The 16,654-nt window shown below is 40.4% G+C and overlaps 1 protein-coding gene across 3 annotated transcripts in view; it reads right to left on the bottom strand.

The window, feature by feature from the left end:
- Positions 1–16,102, bottom strand: part of DUSP16 (dual specificity phosphatase 16) — a 90,769-nt gene extending 74,667 nt beyond the window's left edge. Inside the window, exon 1 of one of the 3 annotated variants that reach the window (XM_076007652.1) lies at positions 14,167–16,102. The gene's annotated coding sequence lies outside the window, so the exon portion shown is untranslated. The remainder of the gene's footprint in view (positions 1–14,166) is intronic. The other 2 variants (XM_076007653.1, XM_012774426.3) reach the window with 2 other exon arrangements.
- Between the last annotated feature and the right edge of the window lie 552 nt (positions 16,103–16,654).

Raw genomic sequence — 16,654 nt, 5'->3', positions numbered from 1 at the left:
TCGAAAACAGTGCAAATGTCCCACTTCTGTGTATATAGCCAAAGTAAATGAAAGCAGGGCCTCAATACGATATTTGTATAACCACGTTCACAGCAGCATTATTCACAATAGCCAAGAGGTGGAAACAACCCAAATGTCCATCCACAGATAAACATATTTTTAAAATGTGGTATATACATACAACGGAATATTATTCAGCCTTAAGAAGAAGGAAATCCTATCACTTGCTACATGGATGAACCTTGAAGACATTACTGCTAAGAGAAATAAGCCAGTCACAAAAAGACAAATATTGTATAATTATTTAAGGTATCTAAAGTAGTCAAATTCATAGAAAGAGAATGTAGAATGGTGGTTACCAGGGGCTAGTGGTGGGAGGAAAAGGGAAGTTGTTGTTTAACGGCTATATAGTTTCAGATTTGCAAAATGAAAAAATTTTGGAGATCTGTTTCACAACAATGTGAATATACTTAACACTGCTTAGCTATACACTTAAAAATAATTAAGATAGTAAATTTTTTTTAACAATAAAAAAATGAAGAAAATAAAAGAAAATGGCAATAGATCTTTTGCTTTTTCTTCTTGTGTCCCTCCAAATCTTTCACACTCTAAAGGGGCCAAGAATTGCTCCAGGATGTTGTCTTCCTTCTCCCAACCTATCCTATAGCTCACATACTGCTCTCAGAGCAAGCAGGGTAGGTCTGCAATCACAGGACTAAAGGGGAAATGGTCAGGAGAGGACTTCAGGTGGACTGTCCACTTCTAATTATGACTTTATCCCTTGGCCTAGGAAAGTGGAGATGGGGTGATGGGCCCCCAGTTAAAGAACACTTAAAGCAAAAAATAAGGAGTCTTTAATAGTGTTTTATTTAAACTGTGAAGAGTAGACAATCAATAAAGAGATGCCACAAATAAGTATAAGCTCCTTGATGACCAAGGCCACATGCATCTTTTTTGCATTCTTTTTAATACCTTACTCGTAGAAGTTGCTAAGTACATATAACTCAAGCTGATGACAAGGACACTACTGGAAAAAGAATGGATCTTTTATCCAGAAAAATGCCTACTAGATTCAAAAGTCAATGTACTTATTTTAATGAATGAATTAAGGTCATTTCTATAATTAAAATCTCCACTGATTTCACAACTTTTATTAAAAACTGCTATACAACTACTTTTTCCTGGCAGGTGGATACCATACTGCACAACACTCGGTACTTGGGAATTCCCTCAAAATATGCTGTATTTCTTTAAATTAATATCACATTAATTACTCTATAATGAGATAGCCGCTGGCAGCATGTAGGAGCACACAAACCATTCATTTACAACAAAAACCACTCAAATCTGTCCTTCAGTTGGGACTGCTGGTAGACAAGAGAAGCAGAGGTTTTTCATTGCACATGATTTTTATTGTTGTTTATAAAACCAAGAAGCTATAAAATCAAGCTTCCTGAATATTTACATTAACAAGGCTCTTAGTCATTCACAGAATAAAAAGTGAAAATAATTGCTTTAATTACATTCTTCTACTTGGATGGAAATAGCTAAAAAAAAAAAAAAAAAAAAATTACATTCTTCTTTTTTAGAAGACAGGGTTTCACTCTATCGCTCATGCTGCAGCAACAAAGGCCTGGGCTCGAACAATCCTCCTGCCTCAGCCTCTCAGGTAGCTAGCACTACAGGTATATGCCACCATGCTCAGCTAATTTTTTTATCTTTTGTAGAGATGGGGGTCTCACCATGTTGCCCAGGCTGGTCTCCAACTCCTGGCCTCAAGCAATCCTCTTACCTCAGCCTCCCAAAGAACTGGAATTACAGGTGTGAGCCAATGTACCAGCCTAATTACATTCTTTTTTTTTTTCCAAAGAGTTTCAGTAGAAAGAAAAGGTTTCTAACTGATATTTGAATATGCTGACCTTAAATTGTTCAAAGCAGCTGTTAGAAATGAATGTACACATGCATTCTTAAAAATACACCCTACATTGCAGATGTCTTCTTGCCCTTAAAATAATACATTTAATAACATTTATCTCCAATACCTACCAACATAAATAAAATGCAGTGAAATCCTTCCATAAGACTTTTGTTGGAGTCTGGGCACAATGGCTCATGCCTGTAATTCCAACACTGTGGAAGGCCAAAGCAGGACTGCATGAGCCCAGGAGTTCAACACCAGCCTAGGCAACATAGCAAGACCCTCTTTCTACAAAAACTTTAAAAATTAGCCAAGCAGAGTGGCCACTGTAATCCAAGCTACTGGGAAGGCAGAGGCAGAAGGACCACTTCAGCCCAGGAGTTGGAGGTGGCAGTGAGCTTTAATCCTGCCACTATCACTGCATTCCTGGCTGGGTGACAGAACAAGATCCTATCTCTTTAAAAACAAATGATTTTTGGTGGGTATAAGATTGATACTTTTTAGGCTAACATATTTTTTTTTTTTGAGACAGAGTCTCACTTTGTTGCCCAGGCTAGAGTGAGTGCCGTGGCGTCAGCCTGGCTCACAGCAACCTCAATCTCCGGGGCTCAGCGATCCTACTGCCTCAGCCTCCCAAGTAGCTGGGACTACAGGCATGCGCCACCATGCCCGGCTAATTTTTTGTATATATATTTTTAGTTGGTCAATTTATTTATTTCTATTTTTGGTAGAGACAGGGTCTTGCTCAGGCTGGTTCTGAACTCCTGACCTTGAGCAATCCACCCGCCTCGGCCTCCCAAAGTGCTAGGATTACAGGCGTGAGCCACCATGCCCGGCCCTAGGCTAACATATTTTAATAGACTCATTTATAAGCAGAGTAATTTCATGATTTGATAGAGGTGGTAAAATGACTTTCAACTCATTGTATATCCGAATTCACACAACCTTGATAAAAGATTCCATATGAGGCCAAATCATCACTCTCTCTGAAACAGAAGAATACCATTTTAAGGTATTAGAAACATCAAAGGTTCTGCTTCATTCAAGTAAAGTTCATAAGCTACAATGCACAAAGGAAATCATTTTCCTTTAGTTGTCCTTTAGTTTTATCTAAGGCAAAAACACAGCATGAACAATACTAACAAATAAGAACAAATGCCCAGCAAGCAAAAGGGGATGTTTTACCAGCTTTTTTTTACAATAGTGCTTAAAATACCTACTCTGTTGGGATAGAAGGCACTTCCTCAGAACATTATACTGAGGGTATTTTGCTTATAGAAAATACACACATATGTATATCTTTCTCTATTAAAATAAAAATGCAGTTAGTTTTTCATTTTCAGTGGAAATTTGGGACAGAAGTTATGTAACTGGCTCAAAAGCTAAAATCTAATTTTAGCTTTAGCATTCTTTACCATCAAGATCTTGATTAAAAGCCAGGCGCGGTGGCTCACGCCTGTAATCCTAGCTCTCTGGGAGGCTGAGGCGGGCGGATTGCTCAAGGTCAGGAGTTCGAAACCAGCCTGAGCAAGAGCGAGACCCCATCTCTACTATAAATAGAAAGAAATTAATTGGCCAACTAATATATAGAGAAAAAATTAGCCGGGCATGGTGGCGCATGCCTGTAGTCCCAGCTACTCGGGAGGCTGAGGCAGAAGTATTGCTTTAGCCCAGGAGTTTGAGGTTGCTGTGAGCTAGGCTGACGCCATGGCACTCACTCTAGCCTGGGCAACAAAAAAGCGAGACTCTGTCTCAAAAAAAAAAAAAAAAGATCTTCATTAGAGATACTACCCAGTAGTCGATATGAATAAAAAAAGTGGCATTGTTATTTTTCCCTATTATAACTGAACATATAAGTTAATAACAGAATTGGGGCTGTGCACAAATGCAGCGGTTCACACCAGTAATCCCAGCACTGTGGGAAGCTGAGGTGGATCACTTGAGCCCAGGAGTTCAAGACTAACCTGAGCAACATAGCAAGATCCAGTCTCTTTAAAAAAAATTTTAAATTAGCTAGGCATTGGGGCATGTGCCTGTTGTCCCAGCTACTCAGGAGGCTTAGGCTGATGGAACTCTTAAGCCCAGGAATTTGAGGTTATGGTGTGCTACGATCACACCACTGCATTCCAGCCTAGGCGACACGGCGAGACCACTATCTCTAAAATAATAATAATAATATTAATAGAATTGAAATATTGGTATCACATTAAAAGTCAGACTACCTAGTACAGTTATTTTAACCACATTTTGATGGCAATCTTTCAAACATATATTTATCTACATGACTCCTATTGCATCCACCTCACGCCAATCCATTCTTCAGCATCTAGCACACAGGGGAACCCAGCTAAACCTGCAGTCTTCCTCTATGCCCTCCAACACTCATGTCCACTGTTCACAGCCCAGTTCTGCCTATAGCCATTCCCATGATCACTAATGCCTATTCCATTCACTTTCTTACCATTTATTCTTTCTAACCTCATTTGTCTTCCGTTATCCCTCGGCTTTCCCGTTATCCCTCGGCTTTCCCGGGGGGAGAAGAAAAAAAAAAGGTTGGCTCTGCCAAGCTGGATGGAACAAACAACAGCATGAGTGCTCCATTCTCCTCTCATGTATATTACTATCAGTCTTCCCCCTCTTGTCATTCAAGGAAAAATATAACTCAGTACTCCTGATTTTAAATAAAAATATAAATGAGTATGAACAAGTATTTGTGCATATATGTGGGCACAGTGCTTTTTATTTTTAAAAAGAAAGAGCAAATACTCATTTTTCAGTAAGTTATAAAGTGCTTTTACTGACTCCTACTTTCTACCTTTCACCCACCACCCTCCAATGTTACATGACCTCCCTTCCATTGTGGTCTCTGGGTCAAATGGCTCATAACCACACACTAGCACAGTCTCTTCTCCCTGACAAATTAATCAGTTAAGATGGAAACATTACTTAATTGACATAGATGTAGATATGTATGTCAGATTGCTCTAAAAAGATTTGCTTGGCCAGGAGCAGTGGTTCATGCCTGTAATCCTAACACTCTGGGAGGCTGGGGCGGGAGGATCGCTTGAGCTTAGGAGTTTGAGACCAGCAAGGGCAAGATCCCATCTCTATTATAAATAGAAAAAATTAACCAGGCAACTAAATGAGAAAAAATTAGCTGGGCATGGTGGTGTGCACCCATAGTCCCAGCTACTCAGGAGGCTGAGGCTGGGGGATCACCTGTGCCCAGAAGTTTGAGATTGCTGTGAGCTAGGCTGACACCATGGCACTCTAGCCTGGGTGACAGAGCTAGACTCTGTCTAAAAAAATAAATGAAAAATAAAAAGATGTTGTTAGCATATGACAGTTTATACCAGCAGTTTTCAAAGTGTAATGCAGAGACGGGAGTGACAGGCAATCCCTTCAGAGGATCCACAATGTTAAAACTATTTTTGGTAATACAAAGATGTCATCCGCCCTTTTCTCTTTCATTCCGAGTGTACAACAGTGATTCCGGAGGATACATCGTATGCGATGATGATGTATCACTTGGACAGCTAATGAAAATGCCTGTATATTCTTCACTGCCTATCATTTTTAAAAAGCCAGTTTCACTTAACAATGTCCTTGATAAAATAATAAAAGGTATAAATTTATGAAATTTCTACTCTTCAGAACTTGGTTGTTTTAATATCCTGCATGATGAAGTGGGAAGTACACACATAAAGCACTTCTGCTGCATACCTAAGCACAATGCCTATCTTGAGCAAAAGCATTTATGCAATTGCTTAAGTTATGAGCTTTTTTCATAGAATACAATTTTTGCTTAAAAGAATGACTGGCAGGACCAGCTGTGGTGGCTCACACCTGTAATCCTAGCACTCTGGGAGGCCGAGGTGGAGGATCACTCAAGGTCAGGAGTTCAAGACCAGGCTGAGCAAGAGTGAGACCCCGTCTCTACTAAAAATAGAAAGAAATTAGCTGGACAACTAAAAATACATAGAAAAAAATTAGCCAGGCATGGTGGCACACACCTGTAATCCCAGCTACTCGGGAGGCTGAGGCAGGAGGACCTCTTCAGCCCAGGAGTTTGAGGTTGCCGTTGAGATAGCCTGATGCCACAGCACTCTAGCCCAGGCAAAAGAGTGAGACTATGAACGATCGAATGAATAAATAAATATGACTGGCAGACAACTTATAGTCATTCAGACTTTGGTAACTGGCAGACATTTTCTCTAAAATGAATAAAGTCAGTCTGTCGCTTCAAGGAAAACTGACAATATCTGTTGCCAATGATAAAATTTGAGCTTTCAAGAGAAAATTCGAATTTTGGAAAACTTGAATTTGTCACCAATAAATTGTCCCCTTCCCAATTCTTAAAGACTTTTTTGATGAGACTGATGGTCATACTAATCAATGTGACTTGTTTAATATTGTGTAATCAAATGTGCCAACATTTTAAAGATCTGCATAACTCAGTTATTTTTTGAATGACCAATGTATGATGCTACAAAATCACACACAGGTCAAAGATCCATTCCAAGTGTAAGACAGACCAGTGATTTTAATGTTACAGAATACAAAAAATTTATTGATATGGTTTCAGATTTAACAGTGCAACTAACCCTTAAGGATCTGCCACTTGTTGAGTTTTGGTGTAACAAAGATTATTCACAATTATGTGAAAAGACTATTATAACAATATACTCCACCCTTTTTCAACTACCTATCCATGTGTAGACAGGTTTTTTTCAAATATTTCAACCAAAATAACCTATCACAGCAGATTGAATATAGCAGTTATGTAAATCAAGCTATCTTCTATTAGGCAGTACACTGAAGAGAATGGCAAAATGTAAAACACTGCCATGCTTCTCACTAGATTTGTTTTAGAATAGTTTTTTCACAAAAGCATGTCATTTATGTTAACCATTTAATGTTTGCTGTTTTTAAATAAGCATTCCTCAGTTTTAGCATCTAATATATTAACTAATGATAAATATATAGTCTACAGAAAAGGTTTTTGGTGTCCTTAATAATTTTTAACAGTGTAAGAGTATCCTGAGACCAAAATGTTTAAAAACTGGTGGTTTATACTATCACCAAAAAAGAGCACTTATAGGTGTGTAAGAGAATGGGCACCTGAATACAAATCAGAAGATGTCATCTCCAGTTCTAGCACTATTTCTTACTTGCTTTGGGATCTGAATAAATTACCTAGTCTTTCTAAGGCCTTAGTTTCCTCATCTGTAAAATGGATAATTCCTGTCTTGTTCTGAGGATAAGAGAAACAATCTATGAAAAAGGAATTTATAAACTATACAGCATATTACTATTATAAGCTCTCAAAGTTTAAAAGTTTTAAGTACTTTTTATGATGTTTCTACAAAATTCTCTGTTCTTAAAATTTGTTACTAAAAACAGAACTTATAGAAAATGCAAAGTGGAGGTTTTTGATTTTGCCAACTAGTTCAAATGTCTAACCAAATAATTTTATTGCATTAAGTTCCTGTCCTTACAGTTACAATGGTAATATATATTTTAATTCATTATTATGGACATTTCCAAAAATACATAAATGTACAGAAGATAACAAACTCCAATGTATCCATTACTTAGCTTCAACAATTTTCAAAAATTTGCCAATATTGTTTATTTCTCACTTATGTTTGTGCCTATCCTGAAGTTTTTTAAAAACAAATATTAGAGGCCAGGTGTGGTGGCTCATGCCTGTAATCCTAGCACTCTGGGAGGCCGAGGCAGGCGGATTGCTCGAGGTCAGGAGTTCGAAACCAGCCTGAGCAAGAGCGAGACCCCGTCTCTACTATAAATAGAAAGAAATTAGCCAGACAACTAAAAATATGTAGAAAAAATTAGCCGGGCATGGTGGTGCATGCCTGTAGTCCCAGCTACTCAGGAGGCTGAGGCAGGAGGATTGCTTGAGCCCAGGAGTTGGAGGTTGCTGTGAGCAAGGCTGATGCCACGGCACTCGCTCTCGCCTGGGCAACAAGGCAAGACTCTGTCTCAAAAAAAATAAAAAAATAAAAAAAACAAATATTAGGTATCATTTCATTTTGCCCATAAATACTTCTATATATATCTTTAACAGATGTTAATATTTTAACATAACCACAATACCATTATTATAGCCAAAAACATTATGGTCATAATTCTTAATTATCACCTAATATACACTCCATGTTCAGGTTCCCTGATTGTCTCAAAAAAAAAAGTCTTTGTTAGTTTTTAGTTGGTTTGTATTATCAAAATATCATTCTTACCAGTTCTTTTCCAAGTGAAGCCAACATTTTTAAAGCTAGGAAGGAAGAGGAAATAATACCATGCTTCATATACCATGTACAGTTTACAAAACAAGGTCAAAAACTATCTTCCTGAGGAATGTGCTTCTCTACCAACCAAACAAACCAACCCACTATAAAATATGTCAGCATGGTGACACATTTACTGTGGTATTCTGAGAAGTGACCAGAAGAGGACACAGCTCAGCTGTTCAGGGAGAGAAGGAACTGTTAAGACTGTGGGCGGAAAAAGGTGACAGGAAACAACCACCCACCATTTCGGAAAGGATGAGGTCTAAGCTGAGGGTAAGGTCAGGAACCTGGTTCTAGTATGAGCATACTCAAATAAGAGTCAGGTGCCCAAGACTGTGAGTCAACCCCTGCAGGTTGCAACTCAATAAACAGTGCTCTAACCTAAAGATATGATGGAAGTGCTATAGAAAATAACAGTTGTGAGAATTAATTCAAATTATTCAGCAAACATTTATCAACAGGTGACTCTACTAGGCACGACCCTAGGATATGAGCTATGAGCTATGTATTTTAAAGATACATAGTGGTAGTGGTACATAGTATAGTGGTATACAATGCACACAACGAGTAGCATATACTTCTCTATACAGGTCATTTCCATTAATTTTAAGAGGAAGAATGGATATATATAGTATTAATTAAATTGCCATATCATTACAATTTATCCTTTTCCTGTAAACTGCAGTTTGCCCCCCTACTTCCCGACAGACATTAAAACAAATTTGAATTTAGTTTAGAACACTAAAGAATTTCCTACCTTGTCCTTTTTTTTTTTTTTTAAAGAGTGCTGGAGTGCAGTGGCACAATCATAGCTCAACGCCACCTCCAAATTCCTGGGCTCAAGTGATCTGCCTGCCCCAGCCTCCAGACTAGCTGAGAGTACAGGAGCACACCACCATGCCCAGCCCTTACTTTGTCTTAAAATTTTGTTTTCCATAGGTTTATCTCAAGTGTATTGTAGATGAAAATTGGTTAGGTGTATATAGAATAATTTTCAAGAGATTTGGTTCTATAGAAACACATACTTAATATGGAATCCTTTACCCCAATTTCACCTACAAAAGTTTTTTTAAATTTAAAACTGCAGGCCAGGCGCGGTGGCTCACACCTGTAATCCTAGCACTCTGGGAGGCTGAGGCCGGCAGATTGCTCAAAGTAAGGAGTTCGAAACCAGCCTGAGCAAGAGCAAGACCCCGTCTCTACTATAAATAGAAAGAAATTAATTGGCCAACTAATATATATAGAAAAAATTAGCCAAGCATGGTGGCACATGCCTGTAGTCCCAGCCACTCAGGAGGCTGAGGCAGTAGGATCGCTTAAGCCCAGGAGTTTGAGGTTGCTGTGAGCTAGGCTGATGCCATGGCACTCACTCTAGCCTGGGAAACAAAGTGAGACTCTGTTTCAAAAACAAAAAAACTGCAAAAAGAGTGGAGAAAGGGGGAGAACATATTTTTTAAGGAATGCTTGAGAATGGCAGAGCACAGTATCTCACGCCTGTAATCCTAGCGCTTTGGGAGACTAGGGCAGGAGGATCACCCGAGGCCAGGAGTTCCAGACCTGCCTGAGCAAGAGTAAGACCCTGTCTCTACAAAAAATAGAAATATTTGGGACTCAACCCCACTGGGTCTGTGTGGAAAAAAAGGAAAGGAAAGGAAAGGAAAGGAAAAAGGAAAGGAAAAAGGAAAGGAAAAAGGAAAGGAAAAAGGAAAGGAAAAAGGAAAGGAAAAAGGAAAGGAAAAAGGAAAGGAAAGGAAAGGAAAGGAAAGGAAAGGAAAGGAAAGGAAAGGAAAGGAAAAAAGAAAGAAAGAAAGAAGAAAGAGAGAGAGAGAGAGAAAGAAAGAAAGAAAGAAAGAAAGAAAGAAAGAAAGAAAGAAAGAGAGAGAGAGAGAGAGAGAGAGAGAGAGAGAGAGAGAGAGAAAGAAAGAAAGAAAGAAAGAAAGAAAGAAAGAAAGAAAGAAAGAAAGAAAGAAAGAAAGGAAAGAGAAGAGAAGAGAAGAGAAGAGAAGAGAAGAGAAGAGAAGAGAAGAGAAGAGAGAAATTAAATTTAAATAATAACAATAATAATAAAGAAAAATTAGTTCCCAGCTACTTGGGAGGCTGAGGTAGGAGGATCACTTAGTTTGAGGATGCAGTGAGCTATGATGATACCATTGCACTCTAGCCCAAGCAACACTACAAAACTGTCTCAAAATAAAACAATATAAAAAGAATGCTTGAGAAGCACTTTGTAAATGTGTCTGAAAACATGAAACAGTCACTGATAATATCTGTTTTTAGTTGACACTATAAAGGATATCTTCAACAAAATAAATCTGGCAGATACTACAACACATTTTACCTACTGGTAATCAAGCCTAATAGCTTACTTACATTTTTTATAGATTTAGTCCTTTTTTATTTTCTTAGAGACAAGGTCTCGCTACATTGCCCAGGCTGGATTCAAACAGAGCTCAAGTGATCTTCCTGCCTCAGGCTTCCAAGTAGCTGGGACTACAGGTGTCACCATGCCCCATCCCATAGTTTACTAACACTGTCTGTACATCTTTTGTTTTATATGCTCTGTACTGTCAAAACAACTATTTTTTGGAATTTAGCTTCAGTTTGTAACATTCTTGTGATTATTGTTCCTAATGAAGAACCTAACCTAAAAATATAACCCAACACACGAAAACCCTAACTAAACAGTGAACAGTGATGTTAACCTCAATGCAAAAAACACGAGACTCTTAACAAATGGCAGCAAAAGAATTGTGGATGAACTGTTAACAAGGAGTAAAAAAAAAATATCAAAGTTTGCATGCTTCAACTTAAAGAAAAAGTCACACAGATTTACTGAAAAGCTTGATGAAGTGAATTAATGTGTAGAATTCTATTCAATTGGTTTGGACTGAACGTGGATATTAAAAAGTTAAAACATTATTCATCAAAATATCATAGGCAAAACAGGTTATTCACAGAAAAAGTCAGAGTCTAGCCCTCTATGATTTCTTTGACCCTGATCATTACCTCCACTACTTATTACTGACATCAGTTTTTCATGTATTGTTTATATTCCCTCTTGCTGTCCTTATTGTTTCTTGTCCTTCTGCCTTCTCCCACTAGAATTTAAGTTCCATAAGGGCAAAAACTTTATCCTTTTTTTTCTTTTTTCCTTTTTTAATTTTTTCTTTTTTTTGCTTTCACAGCTGAGCTACTTATCTTATACTCTAGTGTAAGGCCAGTGTAAGGCTACTGTAAGCCTCTGCTAGCACTTAGCAGAGGCTCAACATAAATCTGCAGAATGATGAAATGGGTGAATAGCCTCCCTCTGTGACCTCCCACCTCCCCCACTTCCCTTCCTCTACACATGTTAACCAACCTTTAAGGCCAAGGCCAAATTCTATTATTTCTAAGAAGATTACCTCCCAGAACCCTCTTTCTCTTTTATACCAAGAATTTGGCACTTATCATCTTATCATCTGTCTGATAATTGTTTCCCTTTGCGTATGTATCTCCCTTAAAATTCTTATAATCCTATTCTCCGTAAGGGCATGGGCTCAGGTCCCCAACTTTTGGTAGCCACCTCAGCACATTAAATAGTATACGATTGATAAATATTTTGCTTCATTGATTTATGTCTATAGTTAATGCAGAAATTCAGTTAATCCAGTTAATAATCCACATAACTCAAAATAGGCCATGAAACTGCAGTCAGTCCCCTTTTACTTTAAATTTATCTCCGGCAATTTCAAGTTTTATATTCATATGCAATCATAATTTATGTGCATCATTTACTTTATCCATTCCCCTCTCCCAAGATTAAATTTTTTTATGTAATAAAAAAAACCTAGTGACTTTTTGGTGATATTTATAATGAAGTTTCTAACCCCAATCTAAAAGGGGGTGAAATTTCATTACTCTCTTCTTGTTGCTGAGGCATGGAAGAGTATTTTTCCATTTATGCCTTTTTTCCTTTCATGCCAAGATGTATCCCATTTCCTTCTTTACTGATCATACCCCTGGCAAGCTTTTATTATTTCTTTGTACCTGTCCTTAGTAATCTGTTTTAGATTCTTCTTTTGAGCCACTCGTTTCCTCTAATTATTTATTTGATTAAATTTCTAACTCCCTGTTCTCAATCATTCTGTATAGAAGAATGGCCTCCTCTTAAAGCCTGAGCCTGCTTCTTTAAATTTAGCCAACCTTTATGAACCTCTCTTCACACAGCCAATCCTTGATCATCTCAGCTAATGAACTGTACAAAAATAACATATCATCTGCAACACAAGAAAATCAGAAAAAAATAGACATCTGGCTTTGGAACAAATCACGTGTAGCTTTGGGAAAAATTTACTTTCTTAGTTATATTCTTGTTTAATCCAACATTAGTAAGATTTTCTTTTATGATGGAGAATATCTGTCTCAGTTTTAAAATTTGATGTTATTTTTTTAAAAAGCCAATCAAGCATCAACTGTAGTTTTTCCTATGAAGTCTTTTTAACTAGTTCCTTCAATCTGTTGGAATCTATCATTAAATCTGTTTTCTGTTTCCTCTGATATATCTCCTTTTCTTGGGATTCTGATCCAAATCAGTCTACCCTGTATTAATTTACCTTTTCAATCTGAAGTACCTTTAGCTTGAGAATGCAAAGCACTTTTTAAGAAACCTGACATTCTGAACATAAAACCATTTTTAAAATATTGACTGTCCAGTAAAAATTTTTTGTCTAAATATCAAAGGATATAAAACTGTTTTTGTCAGATACTATAGGAAAACTTCAGGTTCCAAGGTAAATTACACTGGTAATTCTAGGAAATTGTATTTAATAGTATTTCATGATTCGTTGAAAATAGAAAAACTTTAATACTGGTCAGCTTCATCAATATATTAATTCCATATGCTAAAAACTCCATGGAATTAAAGTCTCAATACAGGCACTTACAGAAAGCATCAAAACAAACTCACACATAAACCCTGCCCCTTTCTCTGGCTCCAACCTAAACTCAGCTACCTTATTAAGACCTATTCTTAAATCCTGATCTTGGCCTCACTTCCACTCCCAACCATCCCACAAATAATTTTTACATGTATAGGAAAAAGGAAAAGAAATGGGTTTTAACAGGATCTTCTCTTTTGGCCCCTTCTCAGTTAATTGCCAATAAGCTTTTGGCCAAAGAGACCCTTAACCCCCAATTTTACATGACTATTTTTCTTTACAGGTATTCAATTACATTCACCAAACTGAACCAAAGGATAAGGACTTCCCAAATTGAAAAAGGAACAAAACTAGAAAATTCTGCAGTTTTGTTCCTAGCTCCCTCCACAGTTATGCACTATCTGAAACACGAAAGTAAAATATGTACAATTTTAAGCCCAGATATTTTACTTTGAGTTGCTGATATACCAGAGGATAAAACTAAAAATGTTTAAATATTACCACAGTTTACACATTTTTTTGCATCTGAATGTAGGTTTATGGTGCTTGAACCATATTTTCATATACTATTCACATTACCAGAATTCAAAACAACCTCATTTCTAATTTTCCCCCATGTGGAATTTTGGTAAGTACAAATTATTTTACCTAAAATCCAACTCTTGGGCTGGTGTTATTTAGCCCAAATTTCTACATAAAATGCTAATTAGCCAAATAAATTATTTTGATAGCAACCTTTCACACTGTCTTCAAACTCAGTAAATTCTACAACTGTATTTAAAAAACAAAACCCTTTCACAGTGCCTAGTCACATTCTGTCTAAAATACCTACACAAAGCCATATATATATTCTTCGTTTTTCATTTTACTTTTCCAGCCTGCTGCCTTTATCAAATACACAACTCTACAAGCCTCAATCACAGCCTTCCAAGCTGTGTCCACCAATATATGCAATTATCAAGGAAAAGTAAATAAAGAGTAATTAACTTAATTAGTAAAAGTTCTTCTTTTAAAAATTTACCTTAACTTTAACAATCTCTTTTCTTGATGGAGCTGAAACAGCATAAATCCTCCGAGGAAAAGTTGTCATCTACATGTACTCTCCATCAGCCCATAAAGTGTGGCATAAAGAGGCATTTTTCTGACAGTCCCCCAAAGAGTAGTCATAAGGTCTTTCAAGGATGGTAAATTTCACACACACGGAAAAGGAAGAAGAGAAAGAAACATACCCGGTCATTTTCTAAACAGGTTTGATAGGTTTGGTTCACTTCTAAGAGCGGAGTATTTACTTATAATCTTTTAAAGCAGAAGTGGCAGCCGGAGCACTGGATAAATAAAAACTTCAGAGAGTTTTAAAACCCTGCATCTTAACTCACTTCCCCTAGGTTCAAGGGGATGGCTCTGCAAACCTCACGGCAAATGAGATTATGCAACAGGTTTTTCCTCCCCACCTTACTTATTCATCACAGGCTGGTTAGAGGTGTGCTTTCTCCAAACAAACTGAGACACCCAGGACTTTAAAACGCCAAGGATCTTTGCAGATGACGTTTCATAAACTTCTTTAGGGTTTTGCAGTATCCATTCATTTTCAGATCTACTTGTATTTTCTCAGGTTCTTTACCGGCTTTCTTTAGGAAATAAACCCAACATCTGAAAACTTAGGTTTTGCATATTTTCCGCCGTGTTTTATTACATGAAACTGCACATGATACACAGACCTTCAGTTGTCTCCCTGGACTTTTTTATTTCTCACGTTTTACAGCTCATGTAAATAAGCCACTAGCGCAGCGGGCCCCCCAACACCATGAACCGAACCCCTGAAGGAAAGTTGAGATTTTTTTGGTTGGTTGAAGAAAGCAGCACCGTCACCACCCAGGTGGCCTCGTCGCTTACCCCAAAGGCGAACTGGGGATAATGGGAACAGTCAGGCCGGGGGCCCACTTGGCAGGCGTGTTGTGTAACAGTCGCGCCTGCAAGTGAGCAGCTTCGCCCGCGAAGGTGCCGCGTCCCGCAGCGGTCGCTCCCCTCGGCGGGGCCGAGTCCGAGCCCGCTCCCGCACCGTGGCACGGCCAGGGGCGCTCGCACTGCGACCCCGCGCCCGGCCGCACGCCCCCTTCCCGCTCGGGCCGGCCCCCACAGAGGCCTACACCCCCGCTTCAGACGCTCGTGCGGCTCCGGGCCGCGGTCGCCCCCACCCCGCCTCCCGAAAGGGTGGCCGGGACGCCCGGGAAGGCAGAGCCTGCGACGCCAGAGCGCAGCGCCCGAAGTCGGGGAGCGCCGCGGAGCGTCCACGCGGCCGGGCGCCCGGAGCCCCGCAGCCTCCCGCCCGAACCCCCCGCGCGGTGCGCCCAGGCCACTTACTTTTGGGGCAGGCGACCTCCCGACTCCCTCTGAGGGAAACGAAACTTGTCACGGCGTCTCCCCGCGGGCCCCCCTCGCCTCCCGGGCTAGCGAGGCGCCGCCGCGGAGCCGGGAGGGCGGTCGGTCCCGTCCCGTCGCTCCCTCCTCCTCCGCTTCTCTTCACTATATTATCTTCTCCTGCGCTGAGGGGTGGGTGGGGGCGGGAGGCTCAGGAAGAGAGGAGACGTTCGCAACTTTTCTTCACTCTTTCTCTTCCACCCTCCCCCCCATCAGCCTTCAGAAAAATGTCGAAAGGGGTGAAGAACTCGAGTAGGTAAAGGTGGGGGGCCGCGTGGTGAGAGGGGAGGGGAGGGAGAGGTGACAATAACCGTTTAAAAACTGATTAAAACCCCCCAAGCAGTGACACACAGAAAGAGGGGGAAAGGCTGGGGGGTGGGGTGGGGGGTTGGGGAAAGAGAAAGAGTCGCTGGTCAGGAAACTTCAAGCGCGGATGAGGTCATTGGTTTAAAAATAAAGAGATGGCGTCACTTGAAACCAATCCCAGTGAATGAACTCAGCAGAGCCCCGGGGAAAGGAGGAGACAGGCGAGGGCAGGGCGGTGGGCGGTGGGCGCCGGGCGGGGCCGCGCGCCCGCCCGCCCATCCATCCCGCGGCCGCCCGAACCCGGAGCGCGGCTCCGCGCCTCGCGTTCGGCGGCGCGGGGAGGGGTCAGAGTTCCCGTCCAGAGTTCGGCGACTCGGAGGCAGGTTCCGCGGGCGCCGCTGGGAGGAGCCGCGGCTGCGGGAGGAAGCGGCCCGCGCCTCCCCTCCCCCTCCCCTCCCGCGCCCGCGCTCGCCGTCCCCCCCTCCCCCGCCGGCTCGCTCCCTCCTCCGGGGCCGGGGTGTCCGCAGCGCTGCGCCCCAACAGGTACTGAAGGGTTCTGCCCCCACCCAGACGCAGAGCTTTGCCCTCCTCCTTGGGCTGTTCCCGGCCGCCTCACCGACGATAAGAAAAGCAAACACTGATTTGAGAGAGTCGCTCTCTTAAAAAGTCTGACGAGTCCAGGACGCAGGGCTCTGCTGCCTGTCTCTTAGGAGAGAAGTTACAGGTACTTCGAGAAAAGTCGCACTAGTGTCTGCGTTTGCGGCTGAAAACCCGCACGTGAATGT

The sequence above is a fragment of the Microcebus murinus genome, chromosome 10, assembly GCF_040939455.1.
Source record: "Microcebus murinus isolate Inina chromosome 10, M.murinus_Inina_mat1.0, whole genome shotgun sequence".
In the NCBI taxonomy this organism is placed as follows: Eukaryota; Metazoa; Chordata; class Mammalia; order Primates; family Cheirogaleidae; genus Microcebus; species Microcebus murinus.
Note: the sequence above shows the minus strand (reverse complement) of the source record. Positions and strands in the feature narration are given on the sequence as shown.